A 17,935-nucleotide genomic window follows, 5' to 3' on the forward strand; every position below is an offset into this window, starting at 1 on the left:
TTTATTAGATATTTTCAGCAGGGTGGGTTTTCCTATAAAAATACTGACTGACAGAGATGCCACTTACATGTAAGACCTGTTGACTTGTCTGTGGCAGTGCTGTGGGGTGAAGCACCTAAAGACCACCCCCTATCACCCCCAGACTAATGGTCTTGTGGAGACGTTAAACTCTACACTGAAGACCATGCTAAGGGCATTCGCATACCAGTTTAAGAGAGAGTGGGACAAATATTTGCCTCATCTGCTGTTTGCATATAGAGAGGTACCCCAGGAATCCACACGTTTTTCACCCTTTACATTGCTGTATTGACATAAGGTGAGGGGCCCTTGGATCTGATTTGTGATGAGTGGGAGGGTGAGTGTGAATCTCACAAGGAGTCTGTTGTGGCATATGTCCTAAACCTCAGGACAAGGCTTAGGGACGTCATGGACTTGGCCCAGGAGAACCTGGCAGGAGTTAACACCAGAAAACGGTCTGGTATGACAGAAATACTCAAGCTTGAGAGTATACTGTAGGACAGCAGGTTATGGTGCTCATTCCTAGACATAATGAGCTGCAGGCAGCTTGGGAAGGACCCTTCAAAGTGGTAAGAAAGGTCAGTGATGCTAACTACATGGTAGAACTACTAGGCGAGAGGCAGGGGCACAAACTGTACCATGTTAACACGATGAGGCCTTACCATGATAGGGAGGTCCTAGTGAAAAGTATTTGCAATTGGTGGCAGGAGGAGTCTAAGGGAGATCTAGTAACTGATCTCAGTGAGGCTTGGACTGACACCTCAGTGGAAGGGGTAGCAGTGTCGCAGCAGCTATCCCTTACCCAGGTTTGAGAAATCCCAGCAGTGTTACAGGAGTTTGGGGGCATGGTCACTGGGAAACTTGAATGCATCCACCTGGCGTAGCACAGTAGTGGGGTCAGCAATGCCAATACAGATGGGATTTCAAGACAGGGTATGGGTTAATGTATTTCCAGACAGTCTCATTTCTGTCAAGCAATGTTTCTCCACAGTCACTTGAGAAACTTAGCTTGAGTCTTCAAAGGGGGGATTGATGTGATGTAGTGCCAACTATGCCAGAGGAAGTAGTGCATGTATAACATATGTCAGCATAACTAGCTGGAGTTTTGTTAAGAATTTTATGTCATTTGTATAACAAACTGATTTGTAGAGATGGTTGTGTTAAAAGGCATTTATAAAGCTGCTTGTGTTAAAAATGTATCAACAGTGGGTCCTGCTGGACAGAAAGCAAATATACATTTATAATAGACTCTACTGTTGTAACTAATGAAATGTATATATGTTAACAGAGGATGCTGGAAAGGAAGGGGTTAAGTTATGCTCAGCTTACCTTAAGAAAAATAGCTAGAAACTGAATGACTTGGTTTATGCCATAAAAATTTTATCTCACAGGCCTGAATGCAGCCAGAGACATAATGTCTGGGAAAGGCCTTGGCTCTTATTGTCCTTAGTGGTGAACTAATTGCTACCCTGGGGTGCCAGAGAATGGCTGATTAGTTTCTACAGGAGGGATGAAAAGGTTGGAATTGTTTTACAGTCTCCAGATGCCCTAGCAAAGCCCTAGGTGTGTTTTGTGACACATTTGTGCTAGATCCTGGTTCAGCTTCTAGTCGGGGGGTTAATGTGGGAACTACAGAGTCAGGTGACCACATGTGATGTCATTCTATATCCTGCACTGAAATTGCATTTAGATATAAGTGAGAGATATGATAGTGACACTCAGCACTCTGTTATTGGAACTGACAACAAAGACACTCATCCATTTCATCTTGACTTGCTCTAGTAAGTAAGTATTGAACAGTAATTCTTCAGTCAGTGAGTCAAATAGTGAGATTAGCTAAAAGTACTGTTTTTCTGTATTTTACTGAGTCTTTCCTTCTGTGTTATTTTTTTATTTCCTGTGAACTGAAACTCTGGTGTTTATTATACATATATATTCAGTTTTTTCATGTTTTCTATTTTATTATTTATTATTAAATATATATATATATACCTTTCATTGTGGCTGGTCTTTTAGAAAATATTGTAACCTTTGAGAGTAGTTGCATTTATCTGGTGGCACTGTGGACTTCATGCTCCTGAAAGTCCTGCTGCTTGGTTAACATTACCATTTGTATAAGTATTAATTGGGTACCCTGGTAAGAGCCTTAAAGTAGCTGGTGGGTGGCAGTGAATCTACCTTATAGTCTAGGTAGAGGTGTTATAGCATGTAAATATTTTCCAGCCCTTCCCAGTTGTGTGTGTGTGTGTGTGTGTGTGTGTGTGTGTGTGTGTGTGTGTGTGTGTGTGTGTGTGTGTGTGTGTGTGTGAAAATTGAGTGTGTGTGTCAGCTACTTGGAATAGGGACACAGAGCACTGGTTTCTGCAGAGAGAAAAGTGGTGTCTTATTTGGGGCCCGAAGACAAAGTCTAGCCCCAGGTGTGGAGTGTGCTACCTGTGTGCACTTAAGGGAAATAGTGCTTGGTGCACAAAACTGCATCTGAAAATACTGTGCTGTGTGCGTGTATCCATTTTTTTTCTAAGTGAATGTTCCCCACCAGTGTCAGTGGTGAGGGTTGAGGCTCCTTGATTACTGACCCAGAGGAGGGACGTCACAAATATACCTAAGCAAAGAGGTTCTGGATGAGAGATAATGTAAGCCACTATAGAATAATGTTAATATAGGTTCATAGGTTCATACTAGGCTATCTGCCCTAGGGCATTTATAAGCCTAGCCAGAGTGTGTATGGCTTTCGCCACCCATTTTAAATTAATTTTGCTATGCCCTTTTTCGAGGTTAGTATACTGTTCCTCTGTCTAACAGTGACACAGAAGTGATACCCGGGGTAAACCTACGATCTCCCATCCACTCATCAAGATTCCTCTTGAAGAGAGTCAATGAGGGACTCTACCTAACCTGGACTGGGATTTTATTCCAGAGTGAAGGAAGCCTCTGGGTTATGAATCTGTCCCTCCAGCATGTCCTATTTATTTCAGTGCTGAGGATCAAGTCCCTCGAGCGCGTAGCTCGATGGGATTTGGATTTTCTGAGGTGCAGCATGTCCATTAATTCCGGGTTGGACATGGCTTTATACGTCAGGCACAGATCGCCTCTGAACAGGCGGTATGCCACTGAGTAGAGCTGGAGTTTCTTTAACCAGGCAGCATACGGCATCTGTTTGAGCCCCTTGATCCTCTTGGTGAGGTACTTTTGGGGTCTTTCTAGTTGCTGCAGGTGTCTGGTAAGGTACATCCCAAAAGGGGCATTGTACTCAATTATGGGCCTGATGAGGGATGAGTAAAGAGGCACGATGACCTCCCCTGATCTAGATGTGAATCCCTTCATGATTAGGTGGGCTATATAAAATGTTTTTCTAACCACTTTGGTCACGTGGTTGTCAAATGAGAGATTGCTATCAACTTGGGTCCCCAGGTCCCTAATTACTTCTTCTGTACTTAATGGATTACCACCTATGTGGTAATTTGTGGGCACTTTGTTTTTGCCAAAGGGAATGACTATACACTTTTTGGTGTTTAGCTTGAGGCCATGGCTTTGGCACCAGTTGTCTGTTTCTATGAGGCCATTTTGGAGGATGCTTGTGTCGGCTGGAGTATCTATTATGGCGCCCAGTTTGCAGTCATCTGCGAACTTGGTCAGCCACAGTCCATCCATGTTGCCTGTACCTCCGAGAAATATATACCGAAATAGAGAGGTCCCAGGACTGAGCCTTGTGGGATGCCACTTGTAACTGGTTTGGAGTCTGACATGGCTCCAGCTATTCTAACCAATTGGGTTCTGTCCTTGAGCCAGTTTGCAACCCATCTAGTGACATAGGGGTTTATATTTAAGCTGGTGAGTTTATCTATAATGCCAGAGTGGGGTATTGTATCAAAGGCTTTTGCGAGGTCCAGGTAGGCTGTGTGGACCACCTTCCCCTTGTCAATGGCCTTGGTGACTGTTTCAAAGAAATTGACCAGGTTTAAGAGGCAGGATCTGCCCTTAACAAAGCCGAACTGGGTAGGATCCAGTGTCTGTAGGCCCCCAATATCCTTATTTATAAGGTCCATGATGATCCTTTCCATAGCTTTGCAGACCAAGCTAGTGAGACTTATGGGGCGATAGTTTCTAGGATCCATTGAGGCACCACCTTTGTGGAGAGGGACTACTGTTGCTGTACGCCACTCTTTGGGTACATATCCTGTAGTAAGGCTGAGACTGAACAGTAGTTTTAGGTTTGGGTTTAGCTCTTCTTGGAGCTCATGTAGGACGCAGCCCAAGATACCGTCTGGTCCCATTGATGCTGTGTTTCTTGCTTTGGAGAGGGCAGCTCTTACCTGAGCATCTGAGATGTCAGGGGGGCAGCACTCTGCTGGGATAGATATTAGCCCTTTTTGTGGGGGGGGGGTTTGCGCTGAACCTGTCAGCTAGGATGTTGGCAATGTCTGTGGGTTCGATTGTATTTTTGTCATTTTGGACTAATTCTGAGCATATCTGGGAATTCCCACCCAGGTTCCTAACATAACTAAAGAAAGCCTTGTGATTATCCTTAGTGTCCTGTGCAATTTTCTCTCGAAGCTGGCCTTAGACGATTTTATGAGTGCCCGTAGTTTTTGCTAATACTGATCAGAGATGCCTTCCCTTTTTGGGATTTTGCTCTATCATGTAGTAGCTTCCTCCTTCTATTGTATAGTTTGTTTATGGCTGGGGTCCACCAGACAGGACGTCTGCCTTTGGAGGATTGGGTCTTGGTTTTATTTGGGATTGCATGATCCATGCATTCCTGAAGGTGTTCATAGAATGCGTTTATAAAGGATTTTGCGGTCTGGGCCGTATTATCCACAGGCCCGGGAGCGTTGAAGGATTCCACCTCGGTTTTGAGGAGTGTGAAATTTGCTTTAGAGAAGTTTTTCATTGTGGTTTTCTGGGCATGGGGTGGGGTCAGGATGTGAATATCCAGTGAGATTAGTTTATGGTCTGATCTTACCAGTGAGGGATACACTTCTGGTCTGGAGCATAGAGTCCCCATATTGGTGATGATCAGGTCCAGTATGTTTTCCCCTCTTGTGGGAGTGGTAACACGTTGCTCCATAGCATTTGAGTTTATAAATTTTAGGAACCTTTGGGCTAGGGTGTTGGAGCTAGAGTAATGCTCCCAGTCTATGGTTGGGTAGTTGAAGTCACCCAATATAATGGTGTTTGGAGAGACCTTCATATTTTCCAGTGTTCTCAGGAAGGCCGAGTGGGGTTCCTGGGTTTGAGAGGGTGGTCTGTAGCAGGCTATAAACTGGAAGGCAGTTTTACCCACTGTTAGTTGCACATGGATAGTCTCTGATGCTTCATGCTGTGCCACCAGCCTGGAGGTGTGGGTATCTTTGACGATTATTGATACTCCCCCTCCTTTTGTGGTTCGGTCCAAGTTTTGGGGCCGAAAAGCATGGTATGAGGTATAACCTGGTAGTGCTGGGGTGCTCTTGAGAGCCTTGAACCAGGTTTCTGTTACTGCACAGATATCAATGTTCTCCATGCTAAGGAGAGTTTTGAGTGCGTGCATCTTGAGGTTTAGACTTCTGGCGTTGAGTAGCATTACTCTTAGTTTCTTATCCCTTGTGATACCTATGGAGGTGGGTTTGTCTTTTGAGCCTTGCCTAAAAAGGCACTATGGGGTAGCAAGAGCCTTTGCCAATATCCAGCCCAGGGGTGACAGGTGCAAGCCGTCCCTAGCTAAGCATCGTGGCTTGTCGAGCATGTCATCCCAGGCTGACAGGCATTGGATCCCCTTTGAATGACACCAATACTTAAGCCAATTGTTGAAATTGATAATCTTGTCTTCATACTGTGACATCATTCTTGGGGAGGGTAAGATGCTACTCAAGGTCAGGGTCATACCGGCCTGGGCTACATGGTCAGAGAGCTCCTCTATGTCTCTTTTCATGTAGTCCAGGGAGGTACGTCTCAGGTCATTCACACCAGCATGGACAATGACTGAGTCATATTTGTACTTGCCTTGGAGTGACCTGAGTGCTTGTGTTATGTGGCGGATCCTAGCGCCCGACAGGCAGCTCACCATGACCTTCTCCTTGTTCAGCCTGGTGAGTGGGACGTCAGTGTGCCTGATGATAGAGTCACCTATTACAAGTGTATCAGGTGTGTTGTTTAGCCTTAAGGGCTGTGACTGTTCGGCACACTGGCTTTGTGAGCTATGTGTTGCACGTGTTTTGTTTTGGGGTAGTGGTTGCTGGGGTGTCTGCTTTGGAGGTCTCTGCTGCTTAGGCAGATTTTTATTTAGAGCCTCCAAGTATGTTTTTGTGTGTTTATGTCTTTGGTTTGCTGTCGTGGTAGGTCTATGTGAGACTGGAATTTTAGTGAGTGTGGTTTCCTTCTCCTCCTGACTGGTTACGCCAGTACTGAGTTGAGAGAGCTTAGCCTCCAGTTTGGCTATATGGTTGCATCTCTCACATGTGTTGGAATTTGCTGGGAGGAGGAGAGGGTTGTCTGTGTATATGAGGCAGTTGTAACATTGCCTCAAGATTCCCAGATTCACCAGCTGGACTGGAGAGGAGATTGACTACTGACCTTTGGACATGCTAGAATAGTATTGGGAATTTCTTTATAATTGAATAAAATGGCCAGTGGGGAGCAAGGTACTCCAGGGGGAGTTTGTGAGGGTGTAGTGCTTTTAATTTTTTAGTGCTGACTTATATAATTGCTATAGTGAGCAAGTGCCAGGTAACTTAAATGCAAAAATGACAAACAGCAACTTTCTTTCAAGTGAAACAAGGAAATAAGTACAGTAAGCAATGCAGATATCACTAGGGATCCACAGAAGCGCTGAAAAGCCGCGTTTTAGGTGGAATTAGCTTTTCAGGGAAATAACAAGCATACAAACAAAACTAGATTCAGCAGGCCTGGATCTAGTCTATGCTACAGCAAACAAGGTGTACCAATTACAGTAAGAAATAGTTCAAATATGCAGGCACTATAAGCCTTTAACCAGAAATTCCCAGCTCAGAAGGGCAGAGTCCAGCCTCTTCTCCAACAAGAGTGCAGACCATGAACCTTCTTAATGTAAAATAACTGGCCTGAAGCCCAGGTGCTTAAACCAGAACTAATACACTTTTAGAATAACAGACACTGAGCCCTCAATCAGCAGTTCCCAACTTAGAAGGATGTAACCTACCTGTCCTGCCACCACAGTGCAGCCCACAAACCTTCCTAATGTAAAACAACTGGTCTAAAGCCCAATTGCTTAAACTAAAAGTCTTAGAATAAGTTACATCAAGCAGTAATAAATACAATTGAGTACTTTTAAGATGACACAAAAGCAAAATAAAGTAGGAAAAAACACAAATACAGTAAAAGCAGATACATTTTTTTTTTTTTTTTAATGTGGAAAGAGAGAAAGGCGTAGCCGAAACTAAGCTGATTAGCCTTCTCAAATGTTCTCCCTGTACTGGGTAGAATGAGGTAATGACACTAGACTGGGAGGAGGGTCCCAGATCAAATTTACACTAGGGGCAGGCAACTGCAAAGCCACCAACTATAAAAACACTATACCAGCACGGAGGGAGGGTGGGAAACAAACTGCAGAAATGTTTCACAGCTGAAAAGCAGCAGTCAGCCTTTAAATGAAAGTTTTAAACAGCTAAAGGAGCCTCTAGAAAAAAAGAGTTTACTGTAACCAGTTATCAGAAAGAAACAACCCAACAGATGCTTAATAAAAGTGGACAATTTCCAGTTAATACCTCACACACAGTGAAACTAGCTAGAAAAATACACAGTACACAAAGTGCTGTAAATAACAAAGAAATAAAGAACAAAATAAACAAAAAACAGGATACTTAATGTTATATATTATAGCTCTGAGTTTCCTCAGTGTCCTTCCTTCGATCAGTTCACTATGAAATGGCAGAGCATTCACAACTGAACTTCTTAGGTAACAGAAAGTTGAAACCTGAGACAGCTTTTAAGAAAGAAATCTCAAAAGAACCAATGAGGTACTTAGTCTAAGCTGTAGTCCAGGTGACCTCAGTCAGCCAATGATCTCAAACAATTCTCTCTCACAGAAATGCCTGATGGCTTTGGCCAAACCAATGTCTCTGAATATGTGCTCAGACACACAGCCTCCACAAACACTAGGCCCATATACAAGCCTGAATATGGAAATGCTACAAATATCCCCACTACTTAGAACAAACTGCAGAAATGTTTCATAGCTGAAAAGCAGCAGTGAGCCTTTAAATGAAAGTTTTAAAAAGCTAAAGGAGCCTCTAGAAAAAGAGAGTTTGCTATAACCAGTTATCAGAAACAAATAACCCAACAGATGCTTAATAAAAGTGGACAATTTCCAGTTAATACCTCACACACAGTGAAACTAGCTAGAAAAACGCACAGTACACAAACTGCTATAAATAACAAAGAAATAAAGAACAAAATAAACAAAAAACAGGATACTTAATGTTATATATTATAGCTCCGAGTTTCCTCAGTGTCCTTCCTTCGATCAGTTCACTGTGAAATGGCAGAGCATTCACAACTGAACTTCTTAGGTAACAGAAAGTTGAAACCTAAGACAGCTTTTAAGAAAGAAATCTCAAAAGAACCAATGAGGTGCTTAGTCTAAGCTGTAGTCCAGGTGACCTCAGTCAGCCAATGACCTCAAACAATTCTCTCTCACAGAAATGCCTGATGGCTTTGGCCAAACCAATGTCTCTGAATATGTGCTCAGACACACAGCCTCCACAAACACTAGGCCCAAATACAAGCCTGAATATGGAAATGCTACAAATATCCCCACTACTTAGAACAAACTGCAGAAATGTTTCACAGCTGAAAAGCAGCAGTGAGCCTTTAAATGAAAGTTTTAAACAGCTAAAGGAGCCTCTAGAAAAACAGAGTTTACTGTAACCAGTTATCAGAAACAAACAACCCAACAGATGCTTAATAAAAGTGGACACTTTCCAGTTAATACCTCACACACCACACAGTGAAACTAGCTAGAAAAATACACAGTACACAAAGTGCTATAAATAACAAAGAAATAAAGAACAAAATAAACAAAAAACAGGATACTTAATGTTATATATTATAGCTCCGAGTTTCCTCAGTGTCCTTCCTTCGATCAGTTCACTGTGAAATGGCAGAGCATTCACAACTGAACTTCTTAGGTAACAGAAAGTTGAAACCTGAGACAGCTTTTAAGAAAGAAATCTCAAAAGAACCAATGAGGTGCTTAGTCTAAGCTGTAGTCCAGGTGACCTCAGTCAGCCAATGACCTCAAACAATTCTCTCTCACAGAAATGCCTGATGGCTTTGGCCAAACCACTGTCTCTGAATATGTGCTCAGACACACAGCCTCCACAAACACTAGGCCCAAATACAAGCCTGAATATGGAAATGCTACAAATATCCCCACTACTTAGAACAAACTGCAGAAATGTTTCACAGCTGAAAAGCGGCAGTGAGCCTATAAATGAAAGTTTTAAACATCTAAAGGAGCCTCTAGAAAAAAAGAGTTTACTGTAACCAGTTATCAGAAACAAACAACCCAACAGATGCTTAATAAAAGTGGACAATTTCCAGTTAATACCTCACACACAGTGAAACTAGCTAGAAAAATACACAGTACACAAAGTGCTCTAAATAACAAATAAATAAAGAACAAAATAAACAAAAAACAGGATACTTAATGTTATATATTATAGTTCAGAGTTTCCTCAGTGTCCTTCCTTCGATCAGTTCACTGTGACGTGGCAGAGCATTCACAGCTGAACTTCTTAAGTAACAGAAAGTTGAAACCTGAGACAGCTTTTAAGAAAGAAATCTCAAAAGAACCAATGAGGTGCTTAGTCTAAGCTGTAGTCCAGGTGACCTCAGTCAGCCAATGACCTCAAACAATTCTCTCTCACAGAAATGCCTGATAGCTTTGGCCAAACCAATGTCTCTGAATATGTGCTCAGACACACAGCCTCCACAAACACTAGGCCCAAATACAAGCCTGAATATGGAAATGCTACAAATATCCTCACTACTTAGAACAAACTGCAGAAATGTTTCACAGCTGAAAAGCAGCAGTGAGCCTTTCAATTAAAGTTTTAAACTGCTAAAGGAGCCTCTAGAAAAAGGGAGTTTACTGTAACCAGTTATCAGAAACAAACAACCCAACAGATGCTTAATAAAAGTGGACAATTTCCAGTTAATACCTCACACACAGTGAAACTAGCTAGAAAAATACACAGTACACAAAGTGCTATAAATAACAAAGAAATAAAGAACAAAATAAACAAAAACAGGATACTTAATGTTATATATTATAGCTCCAAGTTTCCTCAGTGTCCTTCCTTCGATCAGTTCACTGTGAAATGGCAGAGCATTCACAACTGAACTTCTTAGGTAACAGAAAGTTGAAACCTGAGACAGCTTTTAAGAAAGAAATCTCAAAAGAACCAATGAGGTGCTTAGTCTAAGCTGTAGTCCAGGTGACCTCAGTCAGCCGATGACCTCAAGCAATTCTCTCTCACAGAAATGCCTGATGGCTTTGGCCAAACCAATGCATCTGAATATGTGCTCAGACACACAGCCTCCACAAACACTAGGCCCAAATACAAGCCTGAATATAGAAATGCTACAAATATCCCCACTACTTAGAACAAACTGCAGAAATGTTTCACAGCTGAAAAGCAGCAGTGAGCCTTTAAATGAAAGTTTTAAACAGCTAAAGGAGCCTCTAGAAAAAAAGAGTTTACTGTAACCAGTTATCAGAAACAAACAACCCAACAGATGCTTAATAAAAGTGGACAATTTCCAGTTAATACCTCACACACAGTGAAACTAGCTAGAAAAATACACAGTACACAAAGTGCTATAAATAACAAAGAAATAAAGAACAAAATAAACAAAAACAGGATACTTAATGTTATATATTATAGCTGCGAGTTTCCTCAGTGTCCTTCCTTCGATCAGTTCACTGTGAAATGGCAGAGCATTCACAACTGAACTTCTTAGGTAACAGAAAGTTGAAACCTGAGACAGCTTTTAAGAAAGAAATCTCAAAAGAACCAATGAGGTGCTTAGTCTAAGCTGTAGTCCAGGTGACCTCAGTCAGCCAATGACCTCAAACAATTCTCTCTCACAGAAATGCCTGATGGCTTTGGCCAAACCACTGTCTCTGAATATGTGCTCAGACACACAGCCTCCACAAACACTAGGCCCAAATACAAGCCTGAATATGGAAATGCTACAAATATCCCCACTACTTAGAACAAACTGCAGAAATGTTTCACAGCTGAAAAGCAGCAGTGAGCCTTTAAATGAAAGTTTTAAACAGCTAAAGGAGCCTCTAGAAAAAAGAGTTTACTGTAACCAGTTATCAGAAACAAACAACCCAACAGATGCTTAATAAAAGTGGACAATTTCCAGTTAATACCTCACACACAGTGAAACTAGCTAGAAAAATACACAGTACACAAAGTGCTATAAATAACAAAGAAATAAAGAACAAAATAAACAAAAACAGGATACTTAATGTTATATATTATAGCTCGAGTTTCCTCAGTGTCCTTCCTTCGATCAGTTCACTGTGAAATGGCAGAGCATTCACAACTGAACTTCTTAGGTAACAGAAAGTTGAAACCTAAGACAGCTTTTAAGAAAGAAATCTCAAAAGAACCAATGAGGTGCTTAGTCTAAGCTGTAGTCCAGGTGACCTCAGTCAGCCAATGACCTCAAACAATTCTCTCTCACAGAAATGCCTGATGGCTTTGGCCAAACCAATGTCTCTGAATATGTGCTCAGACACACAGCCTCCACAAACACTAGGCCCAAATACAAGCCTGAATATGGAAATGCTACAAATATCCCCACTACTTAGAACAAACTGCAGAAATGTTTCACAGCTGAAAAGCAGCAGTGAGCCTTTAAATGAAAGTTTTAAACAGCTAAAGGAGCCTCTAGAAAAAGAGTTTACTGTAACCAGTTATCAGAAACAAACAACCCAACAGATGCTTAATAAAAGTGGACAATTTCCAGTTAATACCTCACACACCACACAGTGAAACTAGCTAGAAAAATACACAGTACACAAAGTGCTATAAATAACAAAGAAATAAAGAACAAAATAAACAAAAAACAGGATACTTAATGTTATATATTATAGCTGGGAGTTTCCTCAGTGTCCTTCCTTCGATCAGTTCACTGTGAAATGGCAGAGCATTCACAACTGAACTTCTTAGGTAACAGAAAGTTGAAACCTGAGACAGCTTTTAAGAAAGAAATCTCAAAAGAACCAATGAGGTGCTTAGTCTAAGCTGTAGTCCAGGTGACCTCAGTCAGCCAATGACCTCAAACAATTCTCTCTCACAGAAATGCCTGATGGCTTTGGCCAAACCACTGTCTCTGAATATGTGCTCAGACACACAGCCTCCACAAACACTAGGCCCAAATACAAGCCTGAATATGGAAATGCTACAAATATCCCCACTACTTAGAACAAACTGCAGAAATGTTTCACAGCTGAAAAGCAGCAGTGAGCCTATAAATGAAAGTTTTAAACAGCTAAAGGAGCCTGTAGAAAAAGAGTTTACTGTAACCAGTTATCAGAAACAAACAACCCAACAGATGCTTAATAAAAGTGGACAATTTCCAGTTAATACCTCACACACAGTGAAACTAGCTAGAAAAATACACAGTACACAAAGTGCTCTAAATAACAAATAAATAAAGAACAAAATAAACAAAAAACAGGATACTTAATGTTATATATTATAGTTCAGAGTTTCCTCAGTGTCCTTCCTTCGATCAGTTCACTGTGAAATGGCAGAGCATTCACAACTGAACTTCTTCAGTAACAGAAAGTTGAAACCTGAGACAGCTTTTAAGAAAGAAATCTCAAAAGACCCAATGAGGTGCTTAGTCTAAGCTGTAGTCCAGGTGACCTCAGTCAGCCAATGACCTCAAACAATTCTCTCTCACAGAAATGCCTGATGGCTTTGGCCAAACCAATGTCTCTGAATATGTGCTCAGACACACAGCCTCCACAAACACTAGGCCCAAATACAAGCCTGAATATGGAAATGCTACAAATATCCCCACTACTTAAAACAAACTGCAGAAATGTTTCACAGCTGAAAAGCAGCAGTGAGCCTTTAAATTAAAGTTTTAAACAGCTAAAGGAGCCTCTAGAAAAAAGAGTTTACTGTAACCAGTTATCAGAAACAAACAACCCAACAGATGCTTAATAAAAGTGGACAATTTCCAGTTAATACCTCACACACAGTGAAACTAGCTAGAAAAATACACAGTACACAAAGTGCTATAAATAACAAAGAAATAAAGAACAAAATAAACAAAAACAGGATACTTAATGTTATATATTATAGCTCCAAGTTTCCTCAGTGTCCTTCCTTCGATCAGTTCACTGTGAAATGGCAGAGCATTCACAACTGAACTTCTTAGGTAACAGAAAGTTGAAACCTGAGACAGCTTTTACGAAAGAAATCTCAAAAGAACCAATGAGGTGCTTAGTCTAAGCTGTAGTCCAGGTGACCTCAGTCAGCCAATGACCTCAAACAATTCTCTCTCACAGAAATGCCTGATGGCTTTGGCCAAACCAATGTATCTGAATATGTGCTCAGACACACAGCCTCCACAAACACTAGGCCCAAATACAAGCCTGAATATGGAAATGCTACAAATATCCCCACTACTTAGAACAAACTGCAGAAATGTTTCACAGCTGAAAAGCAGCAGTGAGCCTTTAAATGAAAGTTTTAAACAGCTAAAGGAGCCTCTAGAAAAAGAGAGTTTACTGTAACCAGTTATCAGAAACAAACAACCCAACAGATGCTTAATAAAAGTGGACAATTTCCAGTTAATACCTCACACACAGTGAAACTAGCTAGAAAAATACACAGTACACAAAGTGCTATAAATAACAAAGAAATAAAGAACAAAATAAACAAAAAACAGGATACTTAATGTTATATATTATAGCTCCGAGTTTCCTCAGTGTCCTTTCTTCGATCAGTTCACTGTGAAATGGCAGAGCATTCACAACTGAACTTCTTAGGTAACAGAAAGTTGAAACCTAAGACAGCTTTTAAGAAAGAAATCTCAAAAGAACCAATGAGGTGCTTAGTCTAAGCTGTAGTCCAGGTGACCTCAGTCAGCCAATGACCTCAAACAATTCTCTCTCACAGAAATGCCTGATGGCTTTGGCCAAACCAATGTCTCTGAATATGTGCTCAGACACACAGCCTCCACAAACACTAGGCCCAAATACAAGCCTGAATATGGAAATGCTACAAATATCCCCACTACTTAGAACAAACTGCAGAAATGTTTCACAGCTGAAAAGCAGCAGTGAGCCTTTAAATGAAAGTTTTAAACAGCTAAAGGAGCCTCTAGAAAAAAAGAGTTTACTGTAACCAGTTATCAGAAACAAACAACCCAACAGATGCTTAATAAAAGTGGACAATTTCCAGTTAATACCTCACACACCACACAGTGAAACTAGCTAGAAAAATACACAGTACACAAAGTGCTATAAATAACAAAGAAATAAAGAACAAAATAAACAAAAAACAGGATACTTAATGTTATATATTATAGCTGGGAGTTTCCTCAGTGTCCTTCCTTCGATCAGTTCACTGTGAAATGGCAGAGCATTCACAACTGAACTTCTTAGGTAACAGAAAGTTGAAACCTGAGACAGCTTTTAAGAAAGAAATCTCAAAAGAACCAATGAGGTGCTTAGTCTAAGCTGTAGTCCAGGTGACCTCAGTCAGCCAATGACCTCAAACAATTCTCTCTCACAGAAATGCCTGATGGCTTTGGCCAAACCAATGTCTCTGAATATGTGCTCAGACACACAGCCTCCACAAACACTAGGCCCAAATACAAGCCTGAATATGGAAATGCTACAAATATCCCCACTACTTAGAACAAACTGCAGAAATGTTTCACAGCTGAAAAGCAGCAGTGAGCCTTTAAATGAAAGTTTTAAACAGCTAAAGGAGCCTCTAGAAAAAAAGAGTTTACTGTAACCAGTTATCAGAAACAAACAACCCAACAGATGCTTAATAAAAGTGGACAATTTCCAGTTAATACCTCACACACCACACAGTGAAACTAGCTAGAAAAATACACAGTACACAAAGTGCTATAAATAACAAAGAAATAAAGAACAAAATAAACAAAAAACAGGATACTTAATGTTATATATTATAGCTCCAAGTTTCCTCAGTGTCCTTCCTTGATCAGTTCACTGTGAAATGGCAGAGCATTCACAACTGAACTTCTTAGGTAACAGAAAGTTGAAACCTGAGACAGCTTTTAAGAAAGAAATCTCAAAAGAACCAATGAGGTGCTTAGTCTAAGCTGTAGTCCAGGTGACCTCAGTCAGCCAATGACCTCAAACAATTCTCTCTCACAGAAATGCCTGATGGCTTTGGCCAAACCAATATCTCTGAATATGTGCTCAGACACACAGCCTCCACAAACACTAGGCCCAAATACAAGCCTGAATATGGAAATGCTACAAATATCCCCACTACTTAAAACAAACTGCAGAAATGTTTCACAGCTGAAAAGCAGCAGTGAGCCTTTAAATTAAAGTTTTAAACAGCTAAAGGAGCCTCTAGAAAAAGGGAGTTTACTGTAACCAGTTATCAGAAACAAACAACCCAACAGATGCTTAATAAAAGTGGACAATTTCCAGTTAATACCTCACACACAGTGAAACTAGCTAGAAAAATACACAGTACACAAAGTGCTATAAATAACAAAGAAATAAAGAACAAAATAAACAAAAACAGGATACTTAATGTTATATATTATAGCTCCGAATTTCCTCAGTGTCCTTCTTTGATCAGTTCACTGTGAAATGGCAGAGCATTCACAACTGAACTTCTTAGGTAACAGAAAGTTGAAACCTGAGACAGCTTTTACGAAAGAAATCTCAAAAGAACCAATGAGGTGCTTAGTCTAAGCTGTAGTACAGGTGACCTCAGTCAGCCAATGACCTCAAACAATTCTCTCTCACAGAAATGCCTGATGGCTTTGGCCAAACCAATGTATCTGAATATGTGCTCAGACACACAGCCTCCACAAACACTAGGCCCAAATACAAGCCTGAATATGGAAATGCTACAAATATCCCCACTACTTAGAACAAACTGCAGAAATGTTTCACAGCTGAAAAGCAGCAGTGAGCCTTTAAATGAAAGTTTTAAACAGCTAAAGGAGCCTCTAGAAAAAAGAGTTTACTGTAACCAGTTATCAGAAACAAACAACCCAACAGATGCTTAATAAAAGTGGACAATTTCCAGTTAATACCTCACACACAGTGAAACTAGCTAGAAAAATACACAGTACACAAAGTGCTATAAATAACAAAGAAATAAAGAACAAAATAAACAAAAAACAGGATACTTAATGTTATATATTATAGCTCCGAGTTTCCTCAGTGTCCTTTCTTCGATCAGTTCACTGTGAAATGGCAGAGCATTCACAACTGAACTTCTTAGGTAACAGAAAGTTGAAACCTGAGACAGCTTTTAAGAAAGAAATCTCAAAAGAACCAATGAGGTGCTTAGTCTAAGCTGTAGTCCAGGTGACCTCAGTCAGCCAATGACCTCAAACAATTCTCTCTCACAGAAATGCCCGATGGCTTTGGCCAAACCAATGTCTCTGAATATGTGCTCATACACACAGCCTCCACAAACACTTGGCCCAAATACAAGCCTGAATATGGAAATGCTACAAATATCCCCACTACTTAGAACAAACTGTAGAAATGTTTCACAGCTGCAAAGCAGCAGTGAGCCTTTAAATGAAAGTTTTAAACAGCTAAAGGAGCTTCTAGAAAAAAAAGTTTACTGTAACCAGTTATAAGAAACAAACTACCCAACAAAGGCTTAATAAATGTGGACAATTTCCAGTTAATACCTCACACACAGTGAAACTAGCTAGAAAAATACACAGTACACAAAGTGCTATAAATAACAAAGAAATAAAGAACAAAATAAACAAAAAACAGGATACTTAATGTTATATATTATAGCTCCTAGTTTCCTCAGTGTCCTTCCTTCGATCAGTTCCCTGTGAAAATATGTTTTTCCATAAAGTTTAAGTAAGGCTGCTATGTGTTCTGTTACAGTTGCAAAAATATAGACTGAAGAGGTTGAATTATTTTAACAGATGTGTTGAGCCATTCATATCTACAACAACACAACGAGAAGGTATTGCCAGATATACTGTACCTTAGCTTTTTTTTTTAATACACTTAACCCTGGTGGAGCAGACCATTGGTTGCTACTGATTCTACTGTCTGATCTCAGATGCTAAGAGTCACACCTGTTCACCCCATTGACTTAATCCAAAACTCTTCCATAGCCTAAGACGAGAATGAGGCTTCTTGGTGCAGTCTTACTTTTGGCTGTATGGATTATTTATTTATATAATCTACCCACTTCCCTGCCCCAATGCCTGACATGCAATGATACGAGGCTCATTATAGCTGAGAATGTCTGTTAGAACATGCTCCTGGTAACATGATGGGAGCTCAAGGGAATTTCAGAAATCTGCTGAGGAAGTTCCAAGATATGAAAGTGTTAAAGGAAGTTTTCATGAAAGCCTGGTATCAAGCAAAAAGTGTCATGCCAAAGGAAATGTTGCCTTAAGTTTTGTTAAAAAGAAGAGATGGGATGCAGGTCTGGAATATTGATCAGTGCAGTTAAGCTGACTATACCAAATTATATGAGGAAGAAACTCATAAGTTATATCTCAAACTTAAGAGCAAAGAACGAGCAAGTGATTTTTACTTTGGCCAAGCACCTTGGATTGAGCAAGTTGTGTTACAATATTCAAAGTGTGACTTGTATCAAAATAATCCAAGAAAGCTAATGATGACATATTGTAGTGAGGCTGTTTAAGAAATATTACC

This window comes from Protopterus annectens, chromosome 6.part0 (assembly GCF_019279795.1).
Source record: "Protopterus annectens isolate FY-2018-M chromosome 6.part0, PAN1.0, whole genome shotgun sequence".
Taxonomy (NCBI): Eukaryota; Metazoa; Chordata; order Ceratodontiformes; family Protopteridae; genus Protopterus; species Protopterus annectens.